Genomic DNA, 12,118 nt, shown 5'->3' with positions numbered 1-12,118 from the left:
TTAATGATGAAAGTGGGGCTGCTGCGGAGGCCAGCGGGGAGCTGACAGGCTGTGTTCTCGTCTCCCGATCTGATTTTCCTCATTTTCATCCCAACATCTTTTTTAAAAAATAGATTTGCTTTGCATTTTTGTGCATCTACAAAAACTATTTGAAAACTTGCTGGTTGGAGAATGGAAATGATTTTATGGTTGGGAAAGATTGTCCATGGATTCTTTCTGAAAGTAGTGGTTTCTGATTATGGACTCTGAACGAACTACAGTCTTCGTATTAATAAGTTTGCCCAGTTTGAGAATAATTTGTTGTTTTTCAGTCACTAAGTCGTGTCTGACTTTTTGCGACACTATGGACTATGGCCTGCCAGGCTCCTCTGTCCATGGGATTCTCCAGGCAAGAATCCTGGAGTGGGTTGCCATTTCCTTCTCCAGGGGATCTTCTGGACCCAGGGATCGAACCCCGGTCTCCTTCATTGGCAGGCGGATTCTTTACCACTGAGCCACCTGGTAAGCCCTAAGAAGAATGAGAGGAAGTCAAAACACAGGACCCAGAGGTGGAGGGCATGTTTCTGTGACACTGTCTTCCTAAGACATTCTCTCCTAAACAGCAGCTCTTCATCTGTGTTGGCCTGACAGGCGTCTCAGTGACAGCAGACACCAGCTCCAATAAACGAGCCTCCCACTGCCTGATGGAGCTGCCATTTTCAGATCGAGTCCTGATTTCATAATGAAACTTTTTTAATATAAAAATAAATTAGGGCCGATCATCACTGTTTTACTACAGCTGTTGTATCCATATTTCCCCCATAGACTTGATAAGAAAAAAAAGTTTTTAAACACTAGCTGTTCTTGGGGAGAAGGAAATGGCAACCAACTCCAATATTCTTGCCTGGAAAATCCCAGGGACAGAGGAGCCTGATGGACTGCTGTCTATGGGGTCGCACAGGGTTGGATATGACTGAAGTGACTTAGTACGCACGCATTTTGGAGGTCTTTTCCTGAAGGTTCCCCTTGCCTATGGGAATGAGCTGGCTACTGTCCATGTCCCCTGGGATTTGAAGAATCAGTCCTGTCCTAAGTGAGATATAAGGGGGCCCAGCCAGAAACCAGAGGCTTACCTCCCGTCTCCTCCTCCCTCTCAAGGCCCTCCGCGGGCTCCCCCTGGCCCCCACCAAGCACTGCATCACGCCCAGTGCTTGTTTGACTGCCTGATCCCTGCACGTGCCCCTTCCCCACCTTCCCACTTCCATTCTGGATAGATTTTCCCCTCTCTAGAGCTCCCTGATCCCAGCTTAATTTCCTCTTTGCTCCATTCTAAGTCCTGACTCCATCAGGAAGCCCTCTGCATGCATGAGTGCTAAGCTGCTTCAGTCATATCCGACTCTTTGCAACTTTATGGACTGTAGGCCATCAGGCTCCTCTGTCCATGGGATTCTCCAGGCAAGAATACTGGAGTGGGTCGCCATGCCCTCCTACAGGGAATCTTCCCAACCCAGGGATCAAACCCTCGTCTCTTACATTTCTTGCATTGGTAGGCAGGTTCTTTACCACTAGTGCCACCTGGGAAGCCCCAGAAAGCCTTCTGAGACCATCTCAACACATGGATTCAGATTTCTTGCTCTTCAGTAGAATTATTGGTTCCTGGGTTCATTTGCTCATTTGTTTGTTTGTCCATCAGATGTTTATGAAGCCCCTCAAGCATCAGACACTATTCCAGCTGTCAAGGACACATGATGAACAATCACAGTCTTGCACTTTCAGAAGACACAGCCCCATTCCCACTCAAGTCAGAATAGGGAAGGACAGACACCATCACAGGAGTGGGTTGTCTTGCTTTAGGGTTTGGCTGGAGCTCTGAGTCCTCTGAGGATGCTTGGGTGGTAAACTTGCCGAGGAAATCAAAGGTAAGTTTGGACAGGGCCTGGATCCTTGGCTACACTGAGATTTCATCAGATTGACCTTGGGCACATCACCTGGGTTATGAAAGGGAAATTGGTAGCAGAGACCAGGTAGTGCCTCCTGTAGTCATCCAAGGAGGAGATGGTTCAGATTTAGATGAAGGCCCTGGTGGTAGGGCTGGAGAAAAGGACAGACCTGGTACTTCTTCATATATTTATTTAGAAAGAAACCACAACAGTATCAGGACAGGAAAGAAGGGGATTTCTGTTAGAAATTATGTTTTCAATGTTGTCTAAAAATGAAAATGACCATATCCATCTTTTTGTTCTTTTATATAAACAGTTAATTCTTACTATTTATTGCTACTTCTGATGTGCCTGAGCACCAAAGAGTTGATGGTTTCAAATCATGGTGCTGGAGGAGACTCTTGAGAGTTCTTGGGCTGCAAGGAGATTGAACCAGTCAATCCTAAAGGAAATCAGTCCTGAATATTCACTGGAAGGACTGATGCTGAAGTTCCAATACTTCAGCCACCAATGTGAAGAGCCAACTCATTGGAAAAGACCTTGATGCTGGGAAAAATTCAGGGCAGGAGGAGAAGGGGACGGCAGAGGATGAGATGGTTGCATGGCATCACCAACTCAACGGGCTTGAGTCTGAGCGAACTCCAGGAGACAGTGAAGGACAGGGAAGCCTGGTGTGCTGCAGTCCATGGGCTCGCAGAGAGTCAGAACTCTGACACACCTGAGCGACTGAACAACAACACACGATAGTAATGTGAAGGTCACTTAGGGTTCAGTGAGCTCTGCGTTTATGAACTGAGCCTGAGTCTTTCAAGAAGTAAACAAATCCCAGCCATTTTATTTCTTGTCTCTTTCAGAGAGGTGCAGTCATTTTTAGTGCATAAACCTCTACTACATTGCATTTTTCAAATCCTCATTGGTTCATTTTCTCTCAGTTCTGCTATCTCAAACATTTCTCCCAAAGCATCTTTCCTGATTATTTGTCCCTTCATACATATGCTACAACCCAAGCCCCCTGCTTGCTGAACACTGGGAAGGGCTGAGGACAGGGATACGGTAATATTCAGGAAGGAGAGAGCCAGGCTCTTCTAACCTTGGTAGCCACAAAAAGATTTTCAGTTTCCCATCGACTTAGAAATGCAGTGATTGGAATTGGGTTCAAGCCTGCATCTTGCATCAGTGGAGATGGGTATTATGATTGCTGTGTTGCAATGTGGCCTCAAATACACTGGGGGTTTTATATTATTTTTCAAACTTCCAAATAGATAATGTCAGAACATTTCTGAAATGGGATACTAACATCAAGATATACAGCACCAATCACCGAGTATCAGGCCAGCAGAGTGGAGGAGGAGCGTCTGGGAGACTCCTGGAGAATTTCCATTTCCATTCCCTGTGTCAACAGCTTGGCAGCTTACCTCCTAGATTGCTTTATGGCTTTGGGAGAAATTCTCCATCGGCCCTGTGCTGTACTCAGCTCAGTGTTCAGAAGCCAAGGAATTAGATATGCTGTCATTGATGAAGCTGTTTATGAAAGTATCTTTTCTGAATTGTTCAAAAATCCAAAACGAGTCAAACTTTGACGGTTTAAGACAATGGCAAGAGGGTCCTGGGGATCTCCCGAGTGCAGCCTTGGCTGTTTGAAGCTCTCTTGTTGAAAATGCAATTTCTTCTGGAGGATTTCTTCCAGCCCGTGATGCTTCGTTGAAAACTTTTGCCGTTTTGAAAGGATTTCTTCACTATGAGGCAGCCGACAAAGGTCATATTACAACTATGTTTCTGGGATGATAACATTTTGATTAGATACGCAAGAATCTTCTGGCCTTCCCTGGGATGTCATATTCTAACATTTTTCATTATTTTAAGAGAATCATGAAGGTTGATACTATTCCGCAATAAGAACTTGAATTTTGTGGATTATTTTCTTTTCTTGTAATGTGCCAGCACCGTGGGCACCGTTGCCGGGAATAAATGACTCTTCCCCAATAAACCAAATGCCTAAAAAAGCCCCTGGAGGAAGCAGGGATGTCCATAAAAGTTGAAATAGATTTCATAATATGGTATAATAAGTAGAAATCAAAAATAATCCAATACCCCAAATGAAAATACCTCTGCTGCTAACCAAAGGGAGGTTGATTTTATACCAGAACCATGGCATTCTCCAGGCAAGAATACTGGAGTGGGTAGCCATTCCCTTCTCCAGGGGATCATCCCAACCCAAGGATTGAATTTGGGTTTCCTGCATTGCAGGCTGATTCTTTACCATCTGAGCCACCAGGGAAGTCCAGATATGGTTTAAAATGTGCCAAAGTAAATTTATTAAATTATCAATTTTCCTTATTAGTTACCTGAAGAGGAAACTTAGAAATCTCTCTATTTCTGTCTCTCTCTCAGCTTGAAAAATTAGCTCCTTAAAGATGACTACCAGAAAGCACTTATTAAAAGCTGATTTTAGTTCCGGAGTTTCTCATGAAAAGGTCCGTGTGTGCACTTTTGTCATTCTGCCTCGAAGATGCTCAGTGACAGAAAATATTTCAAAAATGGCACAAGTACGTGGACGTCATGAATTGTTCTCTGATACTGGTGTTGCTGCGAAAAACAAAGCACTGATGCTCAGCATTAGAAAGCCAAGTGAGAAACTCTTTAGGGTTTTGACAGATGACATCATGGTGCAGAGAAGAAAAAGTGGGCACTAGGAAAGAGAAGGAAATGCCCAGAGGGTGGTAGAAACAGGTTCTGTGTTCCTGTTCCTCTGGGTTCGATGAAAAACCTGCACAAAGACAAGAGAGCAGGGAAAAGGAAGAAAGATGAGCTGGCTCTCAACGCACAGAAGTGTTAAACGCCCGTCATTTCAAAACATGCGATGCTTCTCAGTGATGTCCCAGAAATCAAGATGATCTAATAGATGCCGCAAAATACACGTTTACCAACATAAAACTTACAAGACTCATTTTGGAAACAACTTTTGGGAATTTAGCTTAAATTATTTTTTATTTTATCCCTAAATTCTTAATAACATAGAAATGAAAATAATTGGCACATAATCTGAGGCAATTTAATGGTCATGCTTTCATAAAATGTTCCTGCATCCACATTTTATTTCATTCTTCAGCAAAATGTTCCTCAAGCAGTAAGTACAATTATTTGAATGTTGAATTCAAAAGAGATGTTAATAATAAGATTTTAAAAAATTTCTAATTAGCAAATGCCAGTATTTTTAGATATGCTCTCCCCCTCCCCAACCAGGGTCTATGGCTACACCCAGCCTTTTCAGGGGGTCCCTGGATTCATGTCCAGTGATCGGAACTGATGAACTATAGCTGCCTTCGAGCCAAACTCTGCCAACAGAGATTTCAACTCGTGTTTTGATAAGGAACCAAAAACAACCTTTAAATAATTGAATTCCTTAGTTTGCTTTGGTGCCTTGAGAAGAAAGTAGCTGCCTCGCTGCCCAGGATGGCTCCAGAGAGGCGTCCCTGCGCTCGCCCTGGCCCCCGCGCTGCGCTCCTGGTCGCCGCGCGCTCCCGGCCCCGCGCCTGCGCAGTCTCGGTCTTCCTGTCTGTAAAAGGGAGACCCTGGTGCCTGACTCCCCGAAGCTCTGCGACTGACTGTGTCCTGTGAGCGGGGCTGCCCACCTCAAACTCCCCGGCCCGCACCGGGGCGTCAGTGCCTGACTTCCTCCGTGCTAGCGGGATGACGCAGTGCCAGCTGTCCAAATGCTTTCATATCAGGCGTAATTACCTCAAGGGCCAGTTTCCGGCCCTCTCCTGACTCCAGGCCTGGTACCCAGAAGTCTCTTCCGCATCTCACCAGAAGTGTCCTTCCTCTGGACTGCAGGTCTCTGTCAAGTGTCACCAGCAGCCTCCCCACCCCCTGCTCCCCGGGCCCGGGCACATGATGCAAGCTTCTCTTTGCAGACATCAGATTGCAGTGTGATTATTCCTGCAACTAGACCTAACTGGTCTTATTGACTTTTGGATCTCTGGCCCAGACACATATATTGCTGTTCAGTCACTAAGTTGTGTCACATCAGGTGGCCAAAGTATTGGCGCTTCAGCATCGGTTCTTCCAATGAATAGTCAGGGTTCATCTCCTATCATCTAGAGAGTCCATTAATCTAGGAGCCCAGTATAGTTGAGAATTAGCCCACGGTCTCCCAATTGTGCTGTGTCATGCTAAATCTCTTCAGTCTTGTCCAACTCTTTGCAATGCTATGGATTGTAGCCCACCAGGCCCCTCTGTCCATGGGATTCTCCAAGGAAGAATACTGGAGTGGGTTGCATTTCCTCCTCCAGGGAATCTTCCCTACCCAGGGATCAAATCTCTGTTTCTTAAGTCTCTTGCATGAAAAGGCAGGTTCTTTACCACTAGCGCCTCCGGAGAAGGCCCAGATTCCCTAGTATGGAGCAACAAAAACTGCAAGACTAATGATTCTAGAATCACCTATAATGTCATGTTTACACTTCCTCCAATTTATTTTTTATCATACAGGCACGGTAGATGGCAGAGTGAATATTCAGTTACTATTTCTAACTTGGCAATAACCAAGTTTCATGTTTCCAATCATCGACATTCTCAAGTGCTACAAATGAAAATCAAATTTGCAAGATGCAACACATTCAGGGAAGTCATATCTGCTCTTCTTCTCTCCGACCAATAAAGACAAGTTTTTAATCAGGAGTCAACTCTGCAGTCTTTGGAGTTGGTTTAAACTAAGTCAGTGACTCTGGTTCTTTTATTTGAAGAACAAATAGCAGGATAAAATTCCTAAGCCTTAGAAACACACCATCATAACTTGCTGCCAAAAGATTTTAAATGCCTCAGTTCAAAAAAGCTAACAGAGTGCTTTCTCTGTTTCTCTCTCTTACTTCCGCCCTCCCCTCCCTCTCCTCTCTACTTTTTCCTCCTTTCCACCATCCTACATTCTTAAGAATTGGGAAAATTCTTAAGAATTTTAATCCTTGGAGGATCAATAACTCTCTGCAAGCTGTACCTCTGCCATTTTATATCCGAGTGACTGCACAGGTAACTTGACCTCTGAAAGTCTCACTTTCTTCATTATACATTAAATGTAATGATGTTTGAGTCACAAACTTGTGAATTCTTAAAAGGATAACACATGTACAGAACAGCATCTGTAGGATGCTTGAGTCTTACAACAGCCAAGACTTGCGATTACAAAAAAACAGAAACACAACTCAAACTTGCCTATTCAAACAAAAGAATTCACTGTCACACAACAAAGTCCAAGGGTGGCTACTACCTTCAGATCTGGCTGGATCCAGGGGTTCAACAGTGTGGTCTGGGCATTTTTCTTTATCTTGATAGGATTCCTTCCTAGCAAAGATGGCCAAGTCACACGGTCCCTTCTTGGTGCCCCAGCAGCGAATAACTGAACATCTACCCAGGCAAGAATCTAAGTGGTCCAACAGGTGGTCTGATGGGAGATTTGCCACATACAGTGGAGACAGTAGAGCTTGAAGGAGAGAGCCAGCAATGTCCCCCCATGAAACCCAGTGAACACAGTCCCTATTCTGGTACTGCTTCTGCAAGTCAAGACACAGTAAACCAAGATGGAAACAATACTAACACTCACTGCTGTGTGGCCTCGGCAAATTACTCAACTATTCTGTTTCCTCATTTACAAAACTGTGATAATGATAACTATCTATACTACCACCCTATATGGTTACTGTGAGGATTCAAAAAGATGATGAGCATCAAAGACTCAGCCCAGGGTCTGCTACCTAATAAGCCATTGATAGTATTCAGCTATCATTATTGTATTAATCTCTATGAGTCTTATCTTTCTAGGGTTTGAATAATTTAATGAATCCAATGAAGTGCTAATGAAGATAATCCCTAAGATGAAGGCACCTCATCTTGGATGAATTTAGGCACCATTTGGTAATGCTTTGCTTGGCCTTGAGTGATGGGGGTTCAACTCGAGGATAGCACCAAGTGGTCTCCATTCGTAAGCCCCATGAAAAAGGTCCCCTTGTCCACAGACTTTGTAGAAGATGCCACTGCACAGGGCCAAGCCCATCTGGGTACTTATTTGGTGGCAGAGAACACCTCTACGCCTCAGGAGGAGAAGGGGCTGTAGGAAGCCCAGCACCTCCCCTCCGCCACCCCGGCCGCCCCACCCACCCACCCACAGACAGTGATGGAGAGTTATGATGACTGAAGAGACAGCATGTGAGCTGATGTGCCAGGGCCAGGCACACAGTAGGTGGCCCATCCCCGCGAGCAGGCAGGGTACAAGCAAGGTGGCTCCCTACCTCTTGGCAATCCCGCCCTCATCACATCTGTTCTCCTGACCACACAGGTTCATGTGTCCCCTGGAATGGTGTCTCATCCCCCAGCTGCTGTGATTGGTCCAGAATGTGTCATAGTTACCTGTGTTGGGCCAATCAGAGCCCTTCCCTGTGATTTTCTTTTCCCAACCAGGGGAAGCTGGGAGAGGGAATTTGTTTCATCTCTGAGGAAGCAGAGCTGAAAGGAGGTAGTGCTGAGGTCAAGGTAGAGATGAGGGTCCTGCCTGGAGCTGAAGAGGAGAGGAGAGCTGGCTTCTCTGTTGCCCCGAAGCCCTCCTTCCTCCACTTCTCTGAGCTGGACTGGCTGGCCTCCTTTTAAAAGCCCTTTATTTGCATGGCTTATTAAATGGCTTCCGAGTTGCATCAGAAAGAGCTCTGACAACTGGTACAGGCTCCTCCCTGGGGAGTGACCTTCTCCAGCTTCACAGCTCTCCTCCCTTTCCCACCAGGAATGAGAACTCTGTCTCTTCCTGTCCAGTGGCCTCCTGGACCAAGGAGGGCTTCATCTCTAGGGGCTGCTGGTGAGACAGATGGAGAGACTGCTCCCAGGACCTCACTCTCGTCATTCCTGACTCCGCAGACTCGGCTGGGTCACCTCATGCTAGCAGATAAAGGGACAGCTGGGCAGGGAGCCCCCCACACCACCCTCACCACCAACCATGCCTTGCATGCGGTTATTAATCTTTCCATCTTTGCCTAGTGTGACCTCGTATCAATGGGCTTCCCTGGCGGCTCTGATGGTAAAGAATCCACCTGCAATGCCAGAGACCTGGCTTTGATCCCTTGGTTGGAAAGATCCCCTGGAGGAGGATATGGCAATCAACTCCAGTGTTCTTGCCTGGAGACTCCCCATGGACAGAAGTGCCTGGTGGGCTACAGTCCATGGGGTGTCAAAGAGTTGGACACAACTGAGCGACTAAGCACGGCACTTTAAATCAATAGATCAGTGCACTGGAGATAGATTGAAGATGTCCCCCTTAGAGGGAAGACACCACTTTTCCTTCTTCAGATTAATATTTTGAAGGCTGAGACAGAACGCTTGGTATGGCTGGTTTTCCTGTCTGCATTCTCCTTTGCAGTTTCCCAGGAAGATGAGAACGAGGACAAGTCACCATCGCAGCATCAGAATCCCCATGTCTCTGGCTTTAATTTCCAAGTCACAAAAACCCAGGCGCTTCCAGCTCACCCCTTCCAGAAGGGCAGAGGTGGGGGGAGACCTGCCTCCTCCTGGCAGCCCAGGTGCATACTCCCCAGCACTTCACACCACTTAAAAGATTCTGCCCAAACTGCCAACAGTGTGTTACCAACTGAGCCCTACCCGAAAATGGATCAGAAACACTTTGTAATGAGTGAAGGAGCTGCTTTCAAAAGGGCCAGCATCTAATGAAATCCCGGGTCCTGAGTGACCCACACCCGATGGCCGACTCAGGGTGGGAAAACTCCCCCCACCACGTTCACACTGGCAGAAGTGGTTCTTTAAGCAACTTATGCAAATGTATTCTTCAGGAAGAGCTGACTTGTATTCACTCATTTACATATATATTTAATTACCTAAAGTCACCACATTTTGGAAGGAAGGGTATGTAAGATTCAGATGTTCTCTGTCCAACAATCAATGGACAACTGGATCCAAAGTCTGCAAAAAACAGCGGTCCTTCACCTGTGTGTGTGGGGGGTGGGGGGTGGGGGTGGGGTGGGCAACGAAAATGTTGTTACTCACTGTCTTCCAGGCCTTTCCTTACATCAAGCCTTCAACCCCATCAGGGACCCTGGCTGTTTATCAGTTCTGCTCCACGTGGGGCCACCCACTGCTCAGGGCCAGGCCCGCAGGGGATCTTTGGTGCGGGGAGGGGCCTTGCGGTGCCGGCCCACTGTCCCAGCCGCTGTTCCAGATTGCAAACCCCATTTCCTCATCTGTCTGCCCCACTCAGATGTGCGTGTGTGGGGGTCATCCCATTAGACACCGCGTCTCCAGCCCTGCAGCAAGCAGGCCAGCTGACACAGGTCTCAGGAGGAGTCTTGAACGGAGGCCTCCTGCTGCCTCCGGAAGAGCCCTCCCGAACCCAAGGTAAGCCTGAAACAGTTCCAGATGTCAACAGAAGCAACCAGGGGCCCCTGGGCAGAAGGACTTTTCACCTCTTTGTAGGAATGCAAGAGCTGAGCGTGAGGAACCTTCCAGGTAAGGCTGCACCTGCCTTCCTCCACCTGCTTCCCTCCCCCCTGCAGAAGGATGGAGCCCAAGGCCCCTCCCCCTCTCAGAAGACTTCCTTGCTGCAGCCACACCACACTGGCTCCAGCTGTGCTGACCACCAGTGCAGAGCAGAGTGTAATCAGAGACAACCAGAGCCCACCCCCAGGGCCTGAGGGTCTCCTTTCCCCCTTCCAGAACACCCCGTGCTCCTGTCCTCTCAGGCTGGTTGACCACATCACCCAGGCCCAGGATGCTGACTCCGGCCAGCTTTTGGCTCCGACCTTTATAGAACACTGGGGCTGAGAAAATCAATTGTGTTAATAGGCAATGCTCTCCACTGGAGATGAGGTCCTAAAGAAAACCGTATGTAAAACAAAGTGGCAAGTGGTGAGCTCTGTAATGTTTCTTTTGTTCCAAGACTTTCACACGTTTGTCCGGAGTTCAGGGCTTTCAAACCACACAAGGTTTTAAGTGATCGTTATAAAATCCTTTCTTTTCCCAAAGGCAGGCTAGTAAGGATTAAGTTTGACTACTGAAGACAGCTTTGTTGTAAATGGTCTCTAATGTCACAAAGCAGCTTGTAAAGACAGGCTTATTAAACAAGTTTCTTGGGTTGCAAATCATTGGAAGCAATCACATGCTGTGTTCATTTGTTCAACCCAGTATCCATTTGTATGTTTAAAGAAGTGATGCATATGAACACTGTTTCCAGTGCCCACAAGAAAGCTGGCTTATGGTAAAGGACATCCCAGGAGGTCTGTGAAGAAATCAGAGTGAAGGTGAGCGAAGGCTTCTGGGGTTTTCCACATCTTTTCTAAAAAGTCATTCATGGGAACCCGTGTCCAGAGAAGAATGGATATGATTTATTGGCAAAGCCCAAAGGAACCTCACCCAGCTGTGCAACGCTGTCATCCTACAGAGAGATCAGGTGGCCTGCATAGAGAGACGGCATCCTGTGACTCCCCCCCCCCCGCCCAACCGTGAACCTCACACAGTAGGCTAGCTCTCTGATTGGGAGCCATTCTTGTGCTTGTAGATGAGGCTCGGGTGTGATGGGACAAGGGCATGTGGTGGAGGGGAGCTTTTGAAAAAAACTTTTTGAGTTTTTGAAAATTATCGCCAAGAAGGAAAGAACTTACCAGGAAGAACAGGGAATGCAGATTGTAGTTCTGTTCAGGGGAGAGTCATATTCTAGATAGAGTCTTAGACTCTGGGACGATCAGTCCTTGGTGGTGGCCTTTCCTGTGTCCTCCCTTGGCTTCTGCCCCTGGAGTCACCCCCGTGGAGGCGGCTGGAACATCTCTCAGCCTCCCCAGGAGGGGGTCCTGCTGAGCATAGCCAGGTGCCCGCCTGGCCCCTGGATGCTGCCCTCCCCTCACTATTTCTCACCTGTCTTCCCCAACGCCACATAATGCACTTCAACAGGCACTCTTTCCTGGGGTGGAAATCAGAGATGCTGATAATGGAAAAGTAGGATACATGTATGACCTGTCCAGCTACATCACAGTACACTTGTTAGGATGTTGGTAAGCATCTTGATCCAACTTTTGTGTTATTTTCCCTCTTCAGTTCTGTTGGGATCCCAATTCTGATTGGGTCCTGGTAGGTACAGATTATAGGAAGACTGGTGTATTCTTGTCCCTGATATTTATTAGCCCTATGCGCTTGCCTACATACAGAGGATTATTACAAAG

The 12,118-nt window shown here is 47.0% G+C and overlaps 2 protein-coding genes across 2 annotated transcripts in view; both read left to right on the top strand.

The window, feature by feature from the left end:
* Positions 1–12,118, top strand: part of LOC129556737 (myomegalin-like) — a 631,881-nt gene that overhangs the window by 99,273 nt on the left and 520,490 nt on the right.
* LOC148778144 (NBPF family member NBPF4-like) overlaps positions 1–12,118 on the top strand; it is a 62,448-nt gene that overhangs the window by 12,120 nt on the left and 38,210 nt on the right. The window lies entirely within an intron of this gene.

The sequence above is a fragment of the Moschus berezovskii genome, chromosome 4, assembly GCF_049115385.1.
Source record: "Moschus berezovskii isolate FMDL1 chromosome 4, NW_MosBer_1.0, whole genome shotgun sequence".
Classification (NCBI taxonomy): Eukaryota; Metazoa; Chordata; class Mammalia; order Artiodactyla; family Moschidae; genus Moschus; species Moschus berezovskii.
Note: the sequence above shows the minus strand (reverse complement) of the source record. Positions and strands in the feature narration are given on the sequence as shown.